The sequence below is a fragment of the Equus caballus genome, chromosome 18, assembly GCF_041296265.1.
Source record: "Equus caballus isolate H_3958 breed thoroughbred chromosome 18, TB-T2T, whole genome shotgun sequence".
NCBI classification, from domain to species: domain Eukaryota; kingdom Metazoa; phylum Chordata; class Mammalia; order Perissodactyla; family Equidae; genus Equus; species Equus caballus.
The window spans coordinates 45,301,368-45,326,508 of NC_091701.1; positions in this window are offsets into that span (position 1 = coordinate 45,301,368).

The window sequence follows — 25,141 nt, forward strand, 5'->3', positions numbered from 1 at the left end:
TAGAGAAAGGAACAAGTACATTTTAAATTTGCAAATAAGAACTCTGTTAAAAAATAATTAGTCAAAAGTTTAAAATATATTTCCCCAAGCAGTAAATATGTCTTTAGAAAATTGGAAGGGAGATACAATTGGACAATTCAATGAAATTTCTTTGGCAATCTTTCAAAGAAACGAAGAAGCATAACATGAGCATTTTGTCAGGCCTCAGGAGTCCTGGTGAATATTCTGTAAACGATGGTATTTCAGCACTATCCCATTACAATCACACCAGATGTTTTGCTTCCAACCCTTATTCCCTGGCTTATAGTAAAAAGAAAGGGAAAACATTATCCTTCTATTTATGACAATAGGAAAAAAAGGTAACTATTTCATAGACTATCACTTAAAGATGGTAGGCTGGAGAGTTTTTACTTGAACAGAACCGTATTATAATGGCAAATAATGGCAGTATGGATTTATGATATCCTGTTTTCTCAAAACCTAGCTAAACTTGAATTTTGCTCCAAATACAGTATTTCAGAGGAAAACTGAAAGAGACATAACCTCTGCAATAGTTAGTGGCAACTTTCTACGAGATTGGAAATGTATTCACTGTGAAAATATTGAGTCACTAAGCCTTCAGACTGCATTCCAAAAGTCTACTAGGGACATTTCTATCAAGGGTGTGAGAATGTGACAGCCAGGCCATTTGGACTAAAAAGCATTGTATAGAATTATATCGGTGAATCTAGTGCCCTCCAAATGACCTCATGTGTGGCCATGGTATTAAGTCATGGAGAAACCCATTCATACGCTGAGTATTATTTTTTTCCAAAAAAAAGAGAGAAAAAGAAAGAGTCTGGAGTTCCTAGTAAAAATGCTAAATTACCCCGTCTCCCAATGGAATGATTCACTTTCATTTCCAATAGCAGTAAAGCCTATTGACCCCCGTGGTGTTATCCTTCTCGCTGCTCATGCAGTACTTTCTTTAATCTCTTGGATCAAAGATTGGTCAATAAAAATCATCTCTGCTTTTCCGGGGAGCAAACAAACTGCACTCAGTCCTATGATAATTGTAAGTTTTCACAAAATTCTAGAGAAAGAAATTCCCATGTGTTGTTATTAAACTGGCAAAGGAAAAAAACTTGTCTTCCATTTGGTGAGTCCATTTAAAATGCACTAGGTGTTCCGAGTAAGGTACGTATTACTTCTCTTGGGGAGTTTTTGTTCTGTTTTTCCTCTTCTTCCTAAAAATTTTAAATGAATTTTGAATCAGTGAAAGATCTCTTACCAATGACCCTGAACACTGAGTCCAATTTTTCTGCAGAAAAAAATTACACGGAGGTGTCATTTTGAAAAAAGAACATCAATATAAATGACAGCCTCAATATGAACTGCCATTTGCAATAAAGGAAACATGACTCAATCCCAAACGAAAAGGACAACTTCTTTGGTGAAGGAGTAGACCAGTTGTTTTCTCCATTAAAGTTTGGTCTACTTTGCTAAGTAGTAGCAAGTTTCAGGAGAAGAAGGGAATAATATCTAGTTTTTGTTAGGTCTATGATTAGCCAATTGAAACTAGACTCAGCTCACTGACTTATTTCATAATAGATCATCTAACAGTCACTCATGGGAGATTCTTGGTTCTAATGAATTATTTCGAAGTTGACAAATTGCTAATTTAGTAGGGCACAGTTTGCCATTTTCAATCCCATTAAGCTTTTAAAATTTTATTTCAATTTCCTAATTGCTGAGCATAAGAATATATACTACCTTCTGAACTCTCTTTCTTCCATCCTCGTTTAAATAAAAAAGTGATAGGAAATTAACACTTTGCAGAAGTGAACTCCATGGGGAATATTCTGATGCCTTTGCCATCAAAAGGAAATAATGATCAATTTCAATGATATGGTGTGAAATACCAATTACGGGACATGGTTATTCTAAATACTACTAGGTATTACATGTAGTGAACCAAAAGAAAAGAAGTAACTAAAAATATGAAAATCTATTAGGATTATTAAATATAAAGTAGGAGAATTGATTGCCAGGGAGACAGAACACATTCTGCACTGAGGTTTACATTCTCACATACTTTGCTCTGCGTTAATACGGATTGTGCTACTGGTATTTTCTGTATAAACATATTTTAAATAACTTTTTTGTTGTAGGGAATCCCAGTGTTTTCCTACTCCCTATCCTGTGGGGCGATTACAAAAATAAATGAAAGCAAGTACTTTAAAATCATCAGAAGAATAAGATTAAATAAATTCAAGGATTATTGTTACTCACACTAATTTGAGAAAATAATTCAATGAAACTTTGTCCTGTTTAAAAATAAGTTATCACGATTTAAAACATAATAATAATTGGGAGCATTGGTTTTGGAGTTAGAGAGACTTGGGCTAAAATTCCAGATCCATGACTTACCTTTCTTATCGTTACAGAGTTCTTATACTTATTGAGTTTTAGTTTATTCTTCAATAAAATTGGAATTAAAAAAATACCTCATTGCTTTGTGGTATGGATTAAATATAAATAGTATATTAAAAAAATCCTAGTGCTGTTCTTGGCTTACTCTAAATACTCAAAATAGCTAACATTTATGGAGCACTTACTATTGCCAAGCCTTGTTCTAAGTACTTTTCTTATATTAACTCATTTAAACTCCAAACTAATCTATAAGGTGGTTGTTATGATGAGTATATTTTACAGATGAGGATACAAGGGCACAGAGAAATTCAGTAGCTTGCCTAAGGTCATTGACCTAGTGAGTGGCAGAGGCAGGATTTGAACCCAAGTAGTCTAATCAAGAGCTTGACCTCTTGGTCACCACTATACTGCCTCTCTAGTTAACGATAAGTACTAACTTGTGAGCTATTTATATTAATATGTATAGCACTGTCTTACACTGAAAGTAGGTGAGGATTTCATTCTTTTAACTTGAGGTCAAAGCCTGGTTTTGGCCCTCAGTGGTGAGTCAAACTGGGCAGCCCATTTGATGTCTCTAACATTTTTTTTTGAGGATGGTTAGCCCTGAGCTAACATCTGCTGCCAATCCTCCTCTTTTTGCTGAGGGAGACTGGCCCTGAGCTAACATCTATGCCTATCTCCCTCTACTTTATATGTGGGATGCCTACCACAGCATGGCTTGCCATGCGGTGCCATGTCTGCACCCAGGATCCAAACCGGCAAACCCTGGGCCACCAAAGTCGAGCGTGCACACCTAACCACTGTGCCACCAGGCCAGCCCCTAATGTCTCTACCTTTCTTCTTCACTAGTAATGTGAGGAACTGACTCTCAGTGCTACAGAGAAGATCACAAAAGATGATGGATATAAATATGTTAAATAATCATTATATTTTAGTGGGCCATTTGTACCTTGGGGAGGAAAAAATATTCTACGTTAACCCAGTGATCCAAATGCTTTGTGATTCTAAGGTTTTCAGACTGTCCCTCCTAAATCCAGGCCCCTAGGGCCCCTCATTAGGAGTCAGACAGTAGCCTGAACTCCCTCCACCCCATACAACCAGAACTTCTTGTTTGTACTTAATTTTCATGCTTCCACTAAGAATACATTGAAAAAAGCATTCCAGAGCTAAACGTGTTTAAAATCTCTGAAATGAGTAGTCTGTACCTTCCAGCCAAAATTCAATTATTCTATCAACATTACCACTTATATCACATGCTAAAGAGATTAGGAAACACTAATTAATTTAAATGTGCATTGCTTTTTAAGGAAATATATACCAAACAATATGGTTCTAAAGTATGGGAAAGTTCAGTTAAACCATTCATTTACGAAATTCCACGATGTTTGGAAGAAAAGAAATAGGAAGAGAGCATTGAAGACTGTACTTTTCTATCACTAACCAGACTTGATTGGGTCTGTACAAATTAGCCACTATAATTCAAGCCTTATGGATGACACCATCTCAAAATTTATAATGCAAATCCCTCACAGTTAACACTAGCTATGAAGGAGTAAATTCTACACACTTGCATTCATCCACTCAAAAATACTTATTACACCTTTATTGAAACTCATGTGGCAGCTGCCACAGGAAAAAAACATATTCTATATAGAAAACCAAAAATACAAAAAAGTATAGAGAATATTTTGGTGTACTTCCAGGCTTTCTGCAGTTTTTACATAGTTTCATCTAATTGCATGAATAAAACTGCATAAATTAAGTTTTAAGTAATATAATTGTCTGACTATAAGAGAGATAGGCCCCTGTTCTGATTTTTAAGTGTACTTAACACAGAGTCATTCAGAGATCTTAGTTGGAAAGGAAGTTAAAATGGTATCAATGAGTGATATCCACCACTAGATAGCCTCTCTCAAATTAAAGCAAAGTGTCATGTCCCAGGTCATCTAGTATAAGTTTAAATACGCAAAAATTAATTACTAAAGTACCCTGGAAATTTAAAAAAGTAAAAAAAGCCATTTTATTATCCTATGCAACTCTGCTGTGGATAAAGAGGAAAAAAAGACAATTTTTACTAGGTCTCCTAACTTAAAAATTGTCAGCATGAGCTGAAATAGAATACCCTTAACTTTGGTTAAAATTCTCATCTTCAACATCTCTCTCTCTTAACATGTATATTTCTTAAAGCCGCATAGTGGGAGATGGTCTCAAACTTTTAAGCAATGTTTTCCAAACTTTGATGAGTACACAAATCACCTTCAGATCTTATTCAAATGCAGATTCTGATTGAGTAAGTCTGGGCAGATCCGAGATCCCTCATTTCTCGCAGACTCCCAAGGGATGGAGATGCTGCTGGTCCACAGGCCACAGTCTCTGTCCAGCTCCCACAAGCCACCACCAGGGGTGAGATGTCCTCTAGTCTTCTGCTGGATACAGACTCTAGGCTTCTGAGTCAGGAAGCACACTTTGAAAGAAGAAAGAATCTGCCCACCTTCTTTTAGGTGATTGAGACTCGTCTGTTTCTTGTTTAAAAATTATTTACAAGCCACAGAATGATTTTGTGTTTTGATTTTCATGATTTCCTGTGTCTTCATAAGCACAGAAATTAGAGGGAAATTAGGAGAAAAAGCACCAGGGACAAGTATCTCTTAAGCATTTAAATCAGAAGTTAGTTTTAGCTCCTCTTAAAAATTTTCTTGAAAAAGAATGTAAAGTCACATGAGTTGCTTCAACTGCCAGCAGTGAAGTTAGGAAGGAGGAGCTGCCCAGCAAGTTGTAAGAATAATGACTCTCCCACAGGACACAAAACTACCTTTTTATTCCTATTTCTTTCAATGCAAAGTGTTCAAATGACATTAGCAGCCTAAACCTGTGGTGCTGACAGGTGAGTGTAGACATATCCTAGGAGAGTCCCTGCCTGGGGCCAGGCACAGATGGCTGTTAGTGATCCTGTTCGGCATTAAAAACCTCCTGCAGCATGAGAACCAGAGCAGAATATAATTTAGAGCACATTGCAAACAAAATCAAGTGGGAGAGGATTTCACTTTTAAATGTTCATTCGTCAAAACTAGAAATAAACAAAAACAATCTACATAGCATCGTGTTCCCCCGAGGCAAATGATTGCATCTATGCATCAATTGGTTTCAGAGAGAGCTCTGTGAGTCAAGATAATTAAGTACTGTCCTGCCCAGAAGCAGAGGGATGGGTAAAATGACCTCTTGAAGTCCCTATCCTGTAATTTAGGAAATGGTAACCGACTCCTTCAGTATAACCACAGAAGTGGTCGTAGAGGGGTTAGCAGGCACTGGAAGCCAACAGGCATCCTACTTTAACCCTCTGTCAGCTATGCCAGAATGTTAGCAGAAGAAAATGTCTTTGCTTCCAAGACCTGGAAACTTTCAAATTCCTGTGGCCCTCTAATGCTACTGGAAGTCATCATGCCACATCCTATTGGCATTAGGACCTTCTCCAGGGAGTCTCAGAACCTTTATGGGCAGCAGCACTGTTTGGTAAACAAGCATAGATTTTTTTTTTTTTTTTAACTTGCAGTTTTACAGAAAAGGTACAGAATCAAAGGCCTTAAAGTGTCTTGAGATATCATCTTGCCTTAACGATTCCAGACAAATGGATTAAGACTAATTTAAAGTAATCCTCAGTTATCCAGAATGACACTGGCTGCGAACACCTTATTTTAAAAATATATGTTGTGAGATTTAATGAATTATACTCTACGTGGATGATCAATTGCCAAAGAATTCAAATACTTGATCCTAAACTCTACTGCTAACCCTGGCTGGCTGTCTTTGCAATGTGTAGCATTCATAAGATGGAAATTTGGGCAAGATACAAAATGACTCTGCAAATCTATTACCAACTACAAAAAACAAACCAAACAAAAAAGGCAAAATCACTTAGTGATGGGGGTTCAGAAGGCTCTTCACTGTTGACGGAGGAGAGAGATTATTATGGGACATCATGGGGGCTGTGATGCATTTCTATGGGGTTTGGACCAGGCTGTCAATTTCCAGTTTAGACTCCATACCACACAAATCTAGCAGTAACCGGGTGTCCCTGTGATATCCTTTCACATGCTCTTCAGCTTTTCCTTCATGGAAGTCAACAGCTTACAATTTTGTATTTGCGGCTCAGTTGACGAATCCTCTTGCCCTTCCCCACCACACTGTAATTCCATGTTGACAGAGACCTTTTGTTTTTCCCTCTTGAATACACAGCACTTCTAAGCTTAGTACCTTGAATGTAGTAGGCCTTCGCTAAATAGGCATAGGATAAATTTTAAGTGAATTTTGGAGGGTTTTTTTTTATTTTTGTTTTTTGGTGAGGAAGATGGGCCCTGAGCTAACATTTGTGGCAATCTTCCTCTATTTTGTACGTGGAACGCCTCACAGGATGACTTGATTAGTGGTGTGTAGGTCAACGCCCGGGATCCCAACCTGCAAACTCCGGGCCACAGAAGCACAGCACGTGAACTTAGCCACTATGCCACTGGGCTGGCCCCCAAAATTTTGGATTATTATATGTAGATTTTCCTTGCGCTAATAGTGATTCACTCACTCTTTGATAAGGACATTTTTTCAGTAGCATTCACTTTAGTCATAGGAATGGTGTATTTAAATATTAATATTTTTCATAGGACTATTGGCTTTAGCTGTGAAACCAATTTCTCATTGTCCTACTATCTTAAACTAAACAAGTAAATTGGTCCCATGTTATGGATGATCAGAGAGAAGGACAAAGATTCCCGATTAGCAAAATTAATATCCCAGATAAACAGGGAATTAAAAGCCAGATATGTAATCAGGTTCTTAAAATATTCTGTTACCTGTTCAAGCACGAAGTGCAAGTCTCTCCATCACTAACAGACTCCATCCATTAGCCCAACAATTATATTAATGCAAGCACTATTTAAATCACATGAATGCCTAATGGCTTATTTTTAAATTTACATGTATTTAAAAAAGCAAATATCCAGAATATAAATGCATCTGCATGCAATTAATAAATAGCACTTAAAATTTTTATTTTCTTTTTTCATATGTTGTAACTTATGATGTTTTTCCTATAAGAAATAGAAGCAACTCAACAGAAAATATCAAGGTTTATTTTTTAAACAAAGCACTCAGATACTAAAAAACTGAATACTTCATAAAGAAAATAGGTTGCTCTCCCCTAAAATTGCCTCTAATGTTAGCTGAATATTAATAAAATCCATAAACCATTAGTACATTATAGCTGCTTTGTTCTGAATTACATAGACCTTTTATGTTTATTCCTCAGTGAAAATGCATAAAAAAATAAAATCCACTCTAATTGTACTCTCTGAAGATAGCTGGTAAAATCATTTCTAGCAGCTATAAATCAATTGTAGTATTAAAATGACCTGCCAGGTGCATCTTCTGGGTATCAGACTAATTAAGGGAATGTATTAATTGCAACTATTCATCAACACCACCAATGTTGTTAGGTAACCCTTACAATGAATCTTTTTTACCATATTATCTCGCAATAAAACTGCAGTTTTATAAAATGTGAGGAAAAAAGAGAGAGAGAGAGAGCTTGGAGAGTGGCTTGCGCTTTTGCTTCTACATTTCAAAAAGGTCTTACGGAGTGGCAAGGGGGCTGGAACAGAATTTTTTCTTACACAAAATCTTTAACTTACTTTCATGCTTGGTTTCTATTGTCTTTTATTTTGTAAAATACCTTTAAAATGTCTTAATAAGTCAATTCTGGATTTTAAAACTCAGTTATTTTACTGGTTTATTTTAGCATATTATGGACATACATGTATATGTGTGTCTATATATATAGACAAACACGTGTGTATGTAAAACAACATTGCATGTGTGTGTGTGTATACATACACACTTCCATGTGTATATATGTATATATACGTATATCCTTCTCCAGATGGAAGTCAATTAAGCTCTAATGGTAATTAGTATCAAAAGAATGTCAGAAAAATGCAGACTTTGATCTTAAGTAGTAAACTGAGTAGGCTTTTGAAATTAATTTCAAATGACTGCCATATCAGTATTGCATTTTCCATTCCTTAAAGGAGAAAAGAAATATAAAATTCAGAAAATTGTTGCAAAACAAGAAATGTTTTGTCTTTCTTAATTAGCCAAATTCTTAGACAGCATTCAGTGGCTCACTAGTTCCAAGATAAATATTAATTCACTTTGTCTTTATGATAACATTTTTGAGTTTGGCTCTCTTTAGTAGCCTATATAATACGAGTGACAAAACAACAAATTCCAAGGGGAAGAGATTGCTATTTTTCGCTCTTCTCGTGTAAATCACTCAGAGACTCCGAATCAACTCTGAATATCCCTGAAAAACCAACTCTAGAAATTGGTTCCAAGCTTCTTGAAAATGTGGTTCCTTTTAGATCAAGTCTTGCCAACCTGCTATTTTTTTTGGAGTTTCTCTCCAAGAAATCTGTTCCATGTTTAGAGTATTCTGGGTCCACAAGATCCAGAGTAGATTAGGCTTCTAGGGTGACCCTGTGTTACCCTAGCCCATCTGACCCCCTGTAGTACAAACGGAGAGGAGTAAGGTACTGGAATCAGTAGTTCCACGCAGCAATGCTCTCAACAGCACTGAAAGGAGCAGTCACTAAGGTCAATTGCTCCAACACAACTTGCCTATTGGTATTTGGCCATGACCAAACAGCCTCGGGTTTGCTAAGTGCTTGTGCTGAGGAAAAGGAATTCCTCCGCTCCTGGTTGGATTTTAAGGTGAGGAAGAAATTTGTTTACTTGACAATTGCCATCAGTCTAAGAAGGATCCATTGCAGCCCCCAAAAGCAACAACATTAAATTAAAATTATCTTGCCTCCAAGATATGGCACAGACATTCCGTGTAAACTTGAATGACCCTTCCCCTTCTCTGTCAAAGCTAGCCCTTTCGAATAACTGATCAGTATTAACCTTATCCCTTTAAGATGACTTATCCCAACTAACTTTACAAGCTACTTTACAATTTGGTTGAAGTGGAGGATAATGAGGATGATGATCGTGAAGAATGCCATTAACTAAGAGCCTACTTTAATTTTAACACCATTAACTAGGAGACTATATTAATTTCTGTACATCTCTCGTCTCTTTTCTTTACAGCACTTTTGAAATTTCTGGAATGAATGTAACATTATTCCCATTTTATAGATGAAATAACCGAGGCTGAAAACAATAAATAAGCTGTTAGCACCAATTTTTTTGGTACTGACTAGGACACAGTCTTGTATTAAAGAATGAGCAAGGGCTTTAGAGTCTGGGAGATCTCCTTGCAAATTCTGCCTTGACCATTTATGACCTACAGGACCACTCAAGGAGTCTGACCTTCAGCTGGCTAATTTACAAAAAGAGGATAAGGATACGAGTCCAAAAATTGAGTTTCCTTTTCCTTATCCCCAAACACATTGCATTCTACATGCAGCCATCAATGTCTGGCATTGATGACAGGGATGTTTGTAATAGTTGATGTCTTCCACTCTACATGCTCAATACAAAGCAAGAGAGTGGATTTTGTGCTCTTCCTCACCCAAAAATACTTAACAAGTTCTCTTATATTTAGCACTGTGCTGGACTGGCATTGTATTATTTCATACTTTAAAAAGTTAATAAACTGTTGGAATTCCCAGTTAATCATGTAGCCACTATCTATATAACTAGACCTACTACTACGAAAGAGAAATGAGGCTAAAAAAAAAAAAATAACCATATTGTACTGCAAGATGAGAGACTTTTTTCTTAGAAAAGTGGGGAAAACATCATTTAGAAATCATAACATTATTTCCATTTCATTAGGGGAGGCTTCACCAGGGTAAGAGCATTTAAAATAGTTTTCTAATGGAACCTTTTGGTCTATACCTGGATGATCGTTTCTCAGCCTTAAAATCACAAGGGGAGATTTGACAACCTCAATTTATTAATGTAGCTGTTTGAAACACTCCTTGGTGACACTCATATCTTTATGCTTAGTTAAAGCCCTCTGCAGCCTTAAAATGGGAACCAAATGTCTCCTGTCAAGAAGGAGCCTTAGCACATAGTAATATAACCAAATGTTACAATTTATCTTTTGACTGCCCTGGAATTTTCCTGTCAGGGTGCTATTTCTAACTGGTCTAGTCACATTCCTTGGTTTTGCTTCTGACACACTCAGAAGGGGCACCTGGAAATTATTGATCAGCTGTGATCCTGCCGTGAGAGTCTGAATGCCATTCAGTGACATTGCTTGCCAAGAAAGCGCGATATGCTGCAAGGTGTCGTGAAATTCCCACCATGCTGGTTTCCTTTAGGTTCATTGATGCCTCAAAAGGAAGCCTGAAAAGCAGAGAGGCGACTGATGTGGATGGCGAGAGAAGGAAACGCAGGTGGGATTTAAGGATAACATCAAGAAAACATTTGTTGAAAAACATAAAACTCTCTCAGGTGCTTGTAGGCACCCTCTCTAGCACTGTCGTTTCGACGACACCCGCTCTCGGCAGTCCTTTATTCTCCGCTCTTCTCAAAGGGCTACTGAGCCGTAAGCAATAACACAACAGGGAGTACTTATGTCAGCCCCCACACACATTTCTGTGAACTGAAATATGAGGTGTGGCAAAGTAGACCTCACTATTGCCAGGGTCTAGATATTTTATCTGCGCACTCACTCCCCAGAATTGCTCTCCTATTACTGCCCTGATTGTAGCTAAAAACAATAAATGAATATATGCCGAAAGATGACAGTCTAAAGTCATAATGGAAATTACAGGCACATAAAGTAGCACTGAGGTGCCTGGATGGCCATTTGACTAGGAGAACAGATGTCCTGTCCAGACACAGCAGAGCAGCCCACATCTCCCCCTTTTCTGAAGCTACAAAATGTACCCTCTTAGCTCATTGAAACCTTGAGATCTTGAGAGTTTTCCTGGTAGCAACTCCATGGCACCTCTTTAGCTTGTACACACAAAGTTACTGGGACACTGTCCACCACAAATAGAAGTCACCACAAGCTGAGGGCACTGCCCAAGCTAGCATGACATATATAACCAAATATTTCCTACGGAAAACCCTATAGCAACAAATCACACTGGTGGCAGTGAGAATGTCAAATTCTATCCTTTCTCTGAATGGGCTGTAGGTCAGTTGCTTCTGAGAATGTTCACGAACACTTGGTGAAAGAAAGACTGTAATATTTTTCAGAAGAATAGCTCTGTTCTGAAATGTAAGGACTGGTATTCTGCGAAGAAAGTGATTCTCTGGTAAATATATTTGAGAAGTTCTTTACACATGCTGGAGATGTGCAGTAATAAAGTTTTGGAATACCTTTGTCATAGAGAGCCATTCCATTTAACAGTCCACGAAGCATAGTTTGGAAATCATTGTTTTATTCATCTGAGACAAGAGAAATTCTTGCATCCCTCTTTTTTTAATTGAATTTTCCTTCATTTTCATTATCTAACAGAAATGCTAAGTTCAAGCAAACTCAGGTAGGTGTGCCAAGCAACACTGAGAATCGTCATGTTCAAGGATGGTGTTAGAGTTTCTATAGAGTATGGCCTTTAGGGTTCATGCTCCACACACCAAATAATTTAAAGATCCCTTAAAACCAAAAAACTAAATCCTTTTGATGGAGAATAAGACAATTCTACCTCATACTAGATGTTGTTTTTATTATGAGACTTATATACCCTTTGGATGGTGAAAAGGAAATTTTTTTATTTTACTTCCATTGAAAAAGGAAACGTAGTTAACTATTGCAGTGTAAGCTACTATGCAAATTTACACCCCCAAAGTCTGCCCAACTTTCATGAACAATGGTCCCCCTGCCTGGACTCTCTGAAGCAAAACAAGCATGCATTCAGCCAACTGCTCTTGGTATGGGAGGCTAGTTCCATCTTACCCACTAATTCATCAAGTCTCTTTCATTAAGGTGACTTGTCAGTGCCTTGCTTTATAGCTACACAGATTCAAAACTTTCTTAGTGCCTTTTAACATCAATTGGTGAATTTAAAACGCCTCGAGGGTTTAATTTCTATCCTGAAACTAAACAAGAAATTCTTCGCTCTTTCCCTCTCTCGCTGCACTGTCTTCTTTTCTGCCTTCCTTTTGTCCTCTCGCTCCGACTTATCCCTTTCACCTTCTCTCCACTTGCCTCTCTCTCTTGATCCATCAGACACAGCCCCGCCATCTGATAGCTAGACCTTAAAGTAATTTGGGACAGAAGCAAAAGGCCCTGGAATCCTTAGTAATCCGCTTCAGATCCAGCTACTGAGCACCGCTTAGGCTCCCGAACAGCCAACAGTCTTTTCAGGCAACTACCTTGGAAATTGAAAACCTGTTAGAGCATCCGTGGAATAACATGAGCCCTCAAACAAAATCATACAAATAGAAAAGAAAATGTCCTTTCGCTGTTAAGGCGCTGCTGAAACAATTGAAAGGAAGACAGGCTTCTAGGTGATCGCTATCGATGGGCCTCAAAGCAGCTGGTGCTCAGAAGCAGACTGGTTATTTTGCCTGTATTTCAGGTGTCATTAGGCCTCTGCCCTGAAGCTTACTCTACTGCACAAAGCTTCCTGTCTGAGAGGGAATAGCAAACCTGAGGTAACGTATATTTGAGAGTTACTCATGATGTCCGCAATCCATGCCCAGAGCGTTCCAGCCCAGCAATGCCCACTACTTTGTTTAAGGGAAAGGTAGCTGTGTAAACATAACTGCTGGGGCTGCTTCTGCTTTTATTTTCTATCCCCAGCCTCCACAAATGCTCTCCCCATTCCTCCTTGGGGAAAGACTACCGTGCTTTCACCTCTGCCCCTCCATCAATTCACTGTCCCCACTCCCTCCACCCTTCACTCTCTTCCCCTCTTCCCAACTAAAGTGCATTAAGCCAAAATGTTTGAGAAAGATCTACAAATATGCAAAATAAATATTTCTGCTGAGCCAGATTTAGAAGAACTTCCCTGTCTTTGCTGAGAACATCTCTGAAATTATTCCCATGGCTCAACATTTTCATTTCTGCCTAATGCAGGGTATTTTTAAGCAGGTAATTTTACTTTTGTGTGGCAGATTGCCACTATTAAGAGCTTCTAATGTGCTGAACATAATGCATTTCCAAGAAATTCAAGTCACATCGCCCATTGCCTCCTCTCTTTAGCGTCTCATCCTCTCTCTCTGGTCTTCATTTCACACCCTCCATGATGCCCTGCACTGTCCTTTATTTCTCATGCTCCCTCCTCTGCTGTTTTCTTCTAGTCTTCTGCAACTAAAATGGATTATTCATCTGGCCATTTCTGGTCACCCTGCTGCCATTCTAACAATACGTGCCATCTTTCCTTTCCCATTTCCGCTCCATTCTTCACCCCAGCTCATCCCCTGGTCCCAGGACAACCAAGCTCTGTGAGACTGGGACAAGGATCAGGAGCAGGAAATTTAACAATGGCAGAGCTGTGACAAGTTAATTCAACTCCTGCTGTTAAATTAACCAGCGTTCCAGCCGAGTTAACGCGTCACCCAGTTTCAAAAGGTTAAGCTCCAAGCTTAATCTTATTCATCATTATGAACTCTTCAAATTGGCTGAAATATTTAAAATTCAGTGAAATGAAAGGACCGCAGGAAACATTTAAGAGCCAACTGCCCGGTCTTCAAAAAATGGAGAAATAATCTACAAAGATTAGGAAAAGAAGGCTTCAGAATGGGTGAATGGAGACACTCGAGAACCAGGTTAGAGTGAATAATAAAAGGACGTGGAGGACAAGGGCATCTTATCTTCCCACTATCATAAAGATATTCAGGCGTTAGGAAGAAATTTAATGGAGCACCCTGAAAATGCTTGTCCTATCTCATCATAAGCAACAGACCAAAACTGAATGCTAATGAAAAGGGCATGTACAATAATACCTCCTGAGCTCTCTGCTCTTATTTGGACTTCGGACACAGATGGGAGGTGGGCCAGACTGTGCCCCCCACTTATCACTGACTGGGAAGGAGATCACAGCCTCCTGAGTGGCTCTCTACTCAGGCTTCTGTGACAGCAGAGAGCCCCTATGAATTTTGAGAGAAGGAACTGTATAGCAGAAAATAACATAGAGGTGCTGAGCCTAGCATTTCTTACTTAGCAAAATGTTTTAGTATACAGTAGGGCTTAATAAAGGTTAACTCTATCATTCTTATTATTACTTTTATTATACACTTTCAATTACAAACCTCTGCAGACTTTTGAACAGTGCAACAACTGAGAAGGAGGAAACTGATATTCCACACAGATCCCTTTCTTCTCCCCCCTCCCTCACCCCAAGCTGGAGCCTACCGACTTGTTTAAAATGTTCTTTCACATGTGCATGAGCTCCTGCTGCCCACCCTGCAACTTGGGCCTCTTCACACAAATAGCCACATTTGCCTGAGCTGAACCTCATGACTCAGTTTCCTCCCTCCTCCTGTTTGCCAACTCATATTTCTCTCACAATTCCTTCATGCTCCACCTCTTCTCAGAAACTTTTGTATTAGAGTCATCCATTCTTAATTTGCCAACATAATCATGTTTCAACTTCTCGCAAGAGATAATTTTAGAATTTACAATGGTATCATTTTGTTGATTGTGTATTTGATCTGTTTGTATATTTTATTGGATCATAGGTATCTACAGGGCAAAGACCAAGCCTGTCTATCTTTAATAAACACTCTGTACGCTGAGTACAATGTTTTATGTCTCTTGAGTTCCTAATAAATAAGAATAGGCCTATAGACATCTGTATACCTTCCATCTTAATTTTGCTATATTTGTTTTAACTCTCTTCTTCCCTTTCTCTTTTGCACTCACACAGACACACAGACACAAACACAGACACACACACACACTAGAGATAGTCCTTTCTAATTCATATGCTGCCTTTGATTGTTTGCTTTGTTCTAATCATATCGGTAAAAATCCCAAATACACTGTTACGTTTACAGCTAATCCAAGCCACTTTCAAATAACACTAGACCACTTTATAGGTATTGCAAGTCTCTTATAATAACAAAATATCCCTATTCCTCCCTTCCATCCCTTGTATCATTGCTGTCATTCATTTCACTTATATATAAGCATGCGTAAGTATATATCAAGAATAAGAAAAATGAAAGTTCTCATTTAAACTTCCCTTATTCCTTCTTTATGCTCTCCTTACTTTATGTAAATCCAAGTTTCTGACATATTGTTTTCCTTCTCTCGAAAGAACTTCTAACATTTCTTACAAGGCAGGTCTACTGGCAACAAAGTCCCTCAATTTTATTTGTCTGTGAAAGTCTTTATTTCATCTTCACTTTTGAAGAATAATTTTGAAGGTACAGAATTCTAAGTCTGTGGGAGTTTTTTCTCTCCACACTTTAAATATTTCACTCCGCTCTCTTTTTGCTTGCCTGGTTTCTGAAGAGAAGACAAATGTAATTCTTATCTTTGTTCTTTTACAGGTAATGTATTTTTTCCCCTCTGAAGTTTTTCTTTATCTTTGGTTTTCTGTAGTTACAAATGATGTGCCCAGGTGTAGTTTTTGTTTGTTTGGTTTTGATTTTTTGGCATTTATCCTGCTTGGAGTGCTCTCAGCTTCCTGGATCTGTGGTTTGGTGTCTGACATTAATTTGAGGAAATTCTCAGTCATTATTGTTTCAAATATTTCTTCTGTTCCTTTCTCTCTTTTTTCTCCTTCTGATATTCCCATTACATGTGTGTTCCATCTTTTGTAGTTGTCCAACAGACCTTGGATATTCTCTTCTGTATTTTTTTAGTCTTTGCTCTCTTTGCTTCTTGGTTTTTGAGGATCCTGTTGATATATCCCTTAGCTTAGAGATTCTTACCTCAGCCACGTCCAGTCTACTAAGAAGCTCATCAAGGGCGTTCTTCATTTCTGTTACAGTGCTTTTTATCTCCAGCATTTATTTTTGGTTCTTGCATGCTGTCTACTGTATCCATTAGAGCCCTTATCATTTAACCATTAGCTGTTTTAAATTCCCAGTGGGATAATTTCAACACCCCTGCCATGTCTGGTTCTGATGCTTGCTCTGTCTCTTTAAATTGTGCCTTTTACCTTTTGGTATGCTTTGTAATTTTTTTTAATGGCCAGACATTATGTACTTGGAACTCCTACAAATAGACCTTTACTAATGTGCTGGTAAAGTGTGGGGGGAAGGGAAGCTTTCTACAGTCCTTTGATTAGGTCTCAGCTTTTAGTGACCCTGCGCCTCTGGGCGGTGAACTTCACAAGTGTTCCTTGGTTCCTCCCCACTGCTACCCTGTGCCCCACCTATATATGGTACAGGATGGCTAGAGTGGGCTGGAGTTGGATATTTCCTCTTTCCCAGGTCAGTTAGGCTCTGATAATACCCCAGAAAGTCAGGCTCTGGTTAACTAGTTTCCCCTGAAGGCAGGCCTTGTTAAGAACAGACTCCTCTGTTATATTTCAAAATGATTTATTTTTCCCTCCCCCCGCTGGAAGCATAAAGGGATTTTTCTCTGATATTTCCTGCAGAAACTTAGTCCAGCTCCTGGAGGTAAATATCACAATAACGTGCCCCTCATCCCATGACTGGATCCTCCTGGAGATTTTAAGTTCCAGTGTTCTCCACGCTCAGCCTCCAGAAATTCATTAATTACAGTTCAGATTTTCCTATCCTGGCCCTGGTTTCTACAGAGTTTTCCACTCATGAGTCTCCGCTCCGGTAAGCCGTGACCCTGCATTCATCTGTCTGTTTCTCCAATCTTGAGGGCAGTGGTTTCTCCTGTGTCCTCCTCACTCTTCCAGATCCAAGAAGGGATGTCAATTTTTCAATCTGTTCAGCTTTTTACTTGTTGGGAGGACAGAGAGGCGACTTTTGAGTTCCTTATATGCAAACAGGAAATCAGAAGTTATTTACTTTCCTTTTTATTAACCTAATTATTTAATTCCTCTGATCATTGCCTTAATGGTATCCCAGAGAATCTGCTATGTAGTGTTTCCGTTATCACTAGTTTTGGATGTTTGTGTTTCCACTTTGACCTAAGAATTGTTTAATAAGTTTTATAGATTTCTAGATAAGCAGGGTCTTTTAAAAATTTTGTCATTAAATGCCTATTTTTACTGCATTGGACCACAGAGTGTCATTCATGTTATTTTTCTTTTGTGGAATTAAACTTTTTTGTTTTAATGATTAATATGTAGTCAGACTTTGTGTATAGTCAAGAGTCTTGTGAATTTGAAAAGTTTGAGTTTTCTCAATTTTCAGGTTCCCAACTTTAATATATATTCATAAAATTAACTAGATTAATTTTGTACTTTAAGTCTTCTGTAGGATTATATATTTTTTATACTTAAACGGACTGTGAGTGTCACATATAAAGACTGATATTGTTACAGTGTCTCTCTTTGCATGTTCTGTAGTAGATGTGTCATTTGGTGCATACATATCCATAATGGTTATATGCATATTGTGAATTGCAGCTTCTAGTTTTATTAGAAGTCCTTTCATGCTTTATTTACTACTTTTAGTCTTGAGCTCAAGTGTGTCAGATACTAAGAATGTAATCCCTGTTTTGTTTTGTTTTTGTTTGAATTTGACTGGTGGCTCAGATCAAAACCATAGCCTGAAGCAAACAGTCTTAAAGAGCTGAAGCAAAGGATGGGGAAGGTGAAATAAGGAAGGAGGTAAAACGAATTCAGTCAAATTATATTGGCTTATCAAGTTGTCTACAATTACAGATACCTAGTTCTCAACCCTGCAGGACTATGAAAGAGCCTTATGAAAGGCATCTCATAACAATTCACCCAGTAGATGAAAGGAAGAACCATTGATCCATAGGTACCCACTCTCCTTTATTCAAGTGTGGCTCCACAGGTGTTAATTCCCCTACACTTCTGGGTCTTTCACTATTGCTGAACAGGTCATCTTAAGTAGTCATAGCCATGGCATCACAGAATCCCTTCCACTGGAAGTGAGGTAAGCGGCACAAGTTCAAAGTGAGGCACTGTCAACTTCACACCACTGCAAAGCCTACTTGGAACCAATAGCCATGGCAGTGTCTAGAGTTAGAAGAGGACCTAAAAGGATTAGGAATGGTGTTCAAAAGTGTCCAATACACATGGCATAGCTTGACCAATATTATTTATTTTTAGTCTTCCTGAGTCATTTTGTTTCATAGATGTAACCTGCACATAGCAGTTAGGTTTTGCTTTGTAAGCCAATAAAAAAAGGATTCTTCGATTAAGTTCGCACACTCTGCTTTGGCAATCCAGGGTTCACCAGTTCGGATTCCAGGTGGAGACCTACACACCACTTATCAAGCCATGCTGTGGCAGGCGTCCCACATATAAAGTAGAGGAAGATGGGCACGGATATTAGCTCAGGGCCAATATTCTTCAGCAAAAAAAAAAAAGAGGAGGATTGGAGGCAGATGTTAGCTCAGGGCTAATCTTCCTCAAAAAAAAACACAAAGGCTTCTTTTTCAATAAGTGATTAATCCCATTTAGATATACTAATATGACTGATATATTTGGTCTCGGCTGTGTCAGATAGATAGATAGACCTATATGTGTACAATTAACTGTATTATATGTGTTGTGTTTTTCACTATGTTTTGTTTTTCTTCCTTTTTTTTGCACTGTTTTGATAGGAAGATTTGTAATTTTTTCTGTTGATTCCTTTTATACTAATACTTTTGTATATTCTCCTTATTCCTCCTTTTCTTTACTTAAGTTTCTCCTATTTGGTTTCTCACCTTGAAATACTTTTTTAATCCAAAATGCTAATTACATGACATTTCACGGGCTTTTCCTATTTGACACTTTCTCCCTTCTCTTCCCATTTTCTTCTTAGTTGTGTTATCTCTACTTTGTCAAGCACATATAAGAATTACATACTCTTCTTCCATACTTACCCATCTAAATGTCTTCAATTCTCATTATCGATCTATTTGCCAGAAAATCCCCTACCATTCAGAGGTTGGATAAAATTTGCTCCATAGTAGATTCCTCAAGAAGAGCTTGAGAATATAATGTCCTTGGAGTTCTTACAGTATTAAACTGATCTGCTTTAGACTGATTCTTAGAAGACAGCTTGAATGAATATAAAATCCTGTCATTCTATCCTTGAGTTTCTTGAAAACATTGCTCCACTATTGTCTTGATTTATATGTTGCCATCAAGAATTCTGATGACAAGTTAGTTTTCTTTCCTTTTTAAGTGACTTGATTTTTTTTTAATCTGAAAGCCCGAAGGAATTTTTCTCTTTATCTTTAAAATTTTTGCTAGAATATATTTCAAAGTAAATTTTGCCAGCACTTGGAAGGCTTTTTCAACATGTATAAGCAAGTCTCTTTTATTTCAGGAAAGTTTTCTTAGATTGTCATTTTAAATATTAATTCTGTTCCATTGTTGTTTTTTTCTTTTTGGACTCCAATCATATCAATCTTTTTCTTTCTAATCTCCTCCCATCTTTATTATTTTTATTTTGTTTACTTCTTTCATTCTTATTTTCTGCATCTTTTATTATTATCAAATGTCTATTTTCCCTTGAGCATATTGTAATTAAACCTTGTTACCACTATGACTTTATCTTTTTCTTCAATTATTTCCTTGGTTCAGTCAGCTCTTACATCATTCTGATAAGTCTATTTGGAATTTCATGGTTTTCTTTTACATTTGCAATTAGTCCAAATCATGTGGGAGCATTTCCTTGTTTCATTAGCTCCTTATCTTCACATGCTTTTTCTTCTTTCATAACCAAGCCTCTCAATTGATACCTCCCACTTCTACACTGCTGCCCTCACTCTGAGATGTAGTACCTTCCCACAATTGCCACCTCCTCTGAGTTCATACGCTTTCCAAGCCCCTTCCTTCAACTTAATCCACCAGTTATCAGACTTCTTCACAACATTTTCCCATTGGGAGTAGGACTGTCTTCTACCAAGGTTGAGCCCTCCCCTACTACAAAATAACTGAAGGAACTGTAAAAGTTAAGAAGGTTGATCCCAACTTAAGGTAATTCTTTTTCTGGCAGCATCATAGAGCTAGCATGCTTTCAAACTTCCTCATTCAATATGTGTCTCATAGGCTCTTCTCTTTGTATTGCTTTGAGCATCTGCTCACACTTGCTCACACTTGGTTCCTTAATGGAATGGTTCCTGACCGCATCCCAAGAATTATACATCTCATGTTATGTAAACATGCAATAAACATAACATATACTAGGAATCAGTAAAGGCCAATGACCAGACTTTTCTAGAGTTTAGCCACCCAGAGACTTATAAGCATAATTCTGAGTCTATCAATAAACATTTAAAATCCAAATGCTCCAAACCAAGAAGGAAATCAATGATCAGGGAATCTGAGATCTTACAATAAAATGTACCTCATGGGATTTTCCTCCTTCCAAACAGATAAGTATTAGTTTCCCCATTTTACAGATATGTCCACTGAACCTCAGACATAGCAAATAAAACAGGTGATATCAGTGGTAGAGAAGGAAAATAGCCCTTTGTGGACTACCTTATTCCAATAACCATCTTAGTTTAGGATTTAGTTTTGCACAAATAATCTTTTAATAATTTATAAAATAGTAGCATTAACTCTGCATTGTGTGTGATGTGATGGGTAAAATTAAAATTGAGTATTTAAAAGCTATTTTATTAAAACATACTAAAGATATATGGGTCATAATAATGGAAAAAATTCTAAATAAAAACTGGTTAAATAAAAAGTGCAAATATTATATACACTATGAAGTACATTAAGGAAAAAGCAAAGAGTAGACAACATTCAACAGTATGGACAAAAAAACAAATATTTAATCTAAAATATTATTAAAGTATATGATAACTAACAACTTTAGTTAAAATTAATGTAATTAATAACTCACTATTTGAAATGTAAAGCATTTTTTTTAAAGATTTTATTTTTTTCCTTTTTCTCCCCAAAGCCCCCCAGTACATAGTTGTATATTCTTCATTGTGGGACCTTCTAGTTGTGGCATGTGGGACACTGCCTCAGCATGGTTTGATGAGCAGTGCCATGTCCGCACCCAGGATTCGAACCAACGAAACACTGGGCCACCTGCAGCGGAGCTGCAAACTTAACCACTAGGCCATGGGGCCAGCCCTGAAATGTAAAGCATTTTAACACATGATATACATACCTAAAATACTAAGAATTTAGGACTTTCTTTCTTTCTTTCTTTTTTTCTTTTTGCTGAGGAAGATTAGCCCTGAGCTAACATCTGTTGCCAATCCTCCTTTTTTTTTTGCTTGAGGAAGATTAGCCCTGAGCTAACATCTGTGCCAGTCTTCGTCTACTCTATATATGGGTTGCCACCACAGCGTAGCTGACTAGTGGTGTAGATCAGCACCCAGGATCCAAACCCACAAACAAGGGCTGCTGAAGTGGCGAACCCAACCGCTAGGCCTTGGGGCTGGCCCCAGGACTTTCATGTTTTGAGGCATTTTAAGAAAGTCTTCAAGGAAAGGCAACTAAGCTGAAAGGTGGCTAGAAGACTAGCTGGCCAAGTTAAGGCATAATGAGTCCAAATGCAGTTAGAAAATAATATTTTACTTGCAATAATTTAAAATTTGCAATAAACATAAATTCTTCTATTGGCAATAATTCAACATGATTATACATTCCATGAGGGAAGTATTATTGCAATAACATTGCTTTATTGTCTCAGAGCTAAATGTTAAATGGCATTATATTTAAAGAATAAAATATATTTAATTCACAATTAAATTATATCAACCTAACAAATAATGTTTTGGAATGTGTTCTTAATATCAAAGATTACCAGCTAGAAGTTTTTACGTATTATTTTTGAAACTTTTGAAGGATGAATTTTCATTTTATCATCTTTGAATAGATTGTATAGTAAAACATGTAATTATATACAAATTTATTGCAGACAAAAAATAATCTGGAGACAAGGAAATGCAGAAAGGGAAAAGTCTATTTTATTCCCTATAATTAAACTTCTACAAAATGAAAACAATGAACTCTGTCTTGTGACTATTACAATCGCTTTTAAATAAGTGATTCTTATAATCAGAATTTTTGGTAAGAATTTATCAAAACAGATGACTCTACTGAATATAGCTATGAAACCATGCACTGTAAAGTGTTTCTTTAATTATTGTTTCTTTGGGGGAAAAAATGCAATGCCATACTTAAAAAAAGAGGAAAAGAGAGTGCTTGTAATTTTCTTTCTTAACACAATAGTGGAAACTCACAATTCACAGCATAATTAAGTCTGCTGTTGACACTATATGCAAGGCTGGCACTTTCTCCATTCAGATCGATGCCACTTAATCAAGCACCACTGATAGTTTGTAGTGATCTGAAAGAAAATATTTGAGATCTGAAGCAAGGTAAAAGCCCACTATAGAAGTAGGGGAAATACGCGCTAAATTAAATAACATTTCTTAGCAAAATCCGAAGGATGTTCAACTAATACAGCATTAAATTAAAAATGACACGGGTGCATCAAACCCTGACAGAATAGGTTTTACATTACCATTTTAAAATATCATCTTGAAGCAGTTTTCTAGTATCACTTACGTATTTATTTTGGACTTGAGGATGATGGCTCTTCTCCAGCCTGCTTTAACACTACCTCACCGAGACTCCTGCACCCACACGCAAACGTTAACCGAGCACTCTGCTGCACATACCCCGCTCTAGACTAGAACCTAACTCTTTCCAACCTGCCAATTCATCCTTTCTCCTCAATGTTCTTGTTGAATTTTATAAGTACTAATTTCTCTTTATTGCACATTTGGCAAATTTGACCACACTTCCTATTATATTGCATAGTTTTTTAACACAGAGATTGCAACTCCTTTTTTTCTTGTGATAAAGCTCTCTAGAAATCCAAACCGAGTCTTCATCCTGGACCTGAGATGTGAGAATGTGAAGAGTCGTGGATTAGTCATCACTCCCTTAATGTTTGATTGAGTCCAAAGTGTTGCTAGGAATGATCTGACCTTGTTCCTTAGTTCTCCCATAACTGAGTTCTAGCCAGTGATTGAGCTCCTATCTGATACTTCCAGTTCCCACAAGGAAGAAATTTCCCGTCTTTGAAGACCAGTTTTATTTGGAGAAAATTTAATTTCAGATTTTGTTCAGAGTTGTTCTTCCAGTTTTCTTCTACCCCAGGATCAGCAAAGACCGTGCTGCTCAAATGCTGTTTCTTTTGTATCAGAATCAAAAAGCAAGACCAGCAACCTATAGCTAGAGTTAGACGAGAATTCGTGACATACTAAGCCAGAGAATTGGACATAATATTCTGGGCCTGAAAAATCAGGGTGATTATTGAAATCATCTAAGACAAACCACTCTCAATTAGTGTGCTTGAGAATGGTTTCAATTTGTATGTGCTAAGCTAAAGATTTTCATTATATTCAAGTAAAAGGATAACTTCATTTAATGGGTGATCAGTTTGAAAACTGTCCTGAGATTTATAATTTAAAACCATTGTGGAGCTACTATGATAAATATCAAACTATATTAACAAGATGAAACATGGGACATAAAGGACCTGATATTACTTAGTCTTAAAAAGGCCTAACTAAAAACATACAAGAGTAGCTGTAACAAGTGGGGAAAGTTACTGCACAAAGGTGGGTCATGATCAGCCTTTAGGATTCCCTGGGAACAGAATAAAAAGAAACTATCTTAAAATATATTATACCAGTTCTACAATTAAGGAAAAGCAGCATACATTTAGCATTGTTAAATACTGAAGGTGATTCAGATTTAAACAGATTTAGAAACTGTTTTAGAAGTGTCTAAACTGAAGATATAAATAATCTCCCCAAAAGTATTAGAAGTAATACCACTACCTTGCCTCTGTTGCACATTTTATAATCTTGAATGTTCATTGATGTACATAGCCTTGTTTGATCATCAAAATCTTGGAGAAATAGAGAGGCAAATGAGTCCTCATTTACCCAAGATAGCCTCAGTTTTTGCTTTTTACCAAGAAGATACGGCCACTTCATTTTTAGCATTTCCCAAAGTGCCTCACTTAGACCAAATTATATGAATACCATGGGTGTGACACACGCACACACATTTTACAACCGACAAAATCAAGATGCTCAGTGGGGTTATAAAACTGATAAATGATAGAACTGATATTTAATGGGAAGCCTATAATTCTTCAATGTTAAAGCCATGTTCTTCCAAGGACCAGGACTAGATTATTTTTAGAGTATATCTTCTTAAAAAGAGGAATTTTCACTAATAAAATAACTACTAACTGATAACCAAGTTTCAAGGCTTTTCAATTTTTCCAAATACTTGCTAAGAAAAATTTGCCCCTACCTCAAGAGTCTCAGTTTGTTATAGTTCATGAAAAATAGAAATTGGAGGTATGGCAGATTAGAGATGATCAAAAATTCTTTGAGACTCTTCCCATGAAGAAATGACTCTATGATCACTGACCTTGAATCTGAGTGAGCTCTGTCACTGCTTTGACTAGTAGAATGCAGTGGAAAGACACCCAAGTCAGTTTCTAGTCCATGCCTTAAAAGACCCCCATCGTGAACTTCTTGTCTCTTGGACCACTTTCCCTCTCTGTGAGCCTTGAGCTGCTGCTATGTAAATAGTCCATCTACCCTGAGACCTTCATGCCAAAGAGGCCAGATATAGATGCTGTTTTCAAAAAGCCCAGATGAGTTGAGCCATTCAGCCACCCCCTCACTAGGCACCAGAAATGTGTGTGAAGTCATCCTGACCCT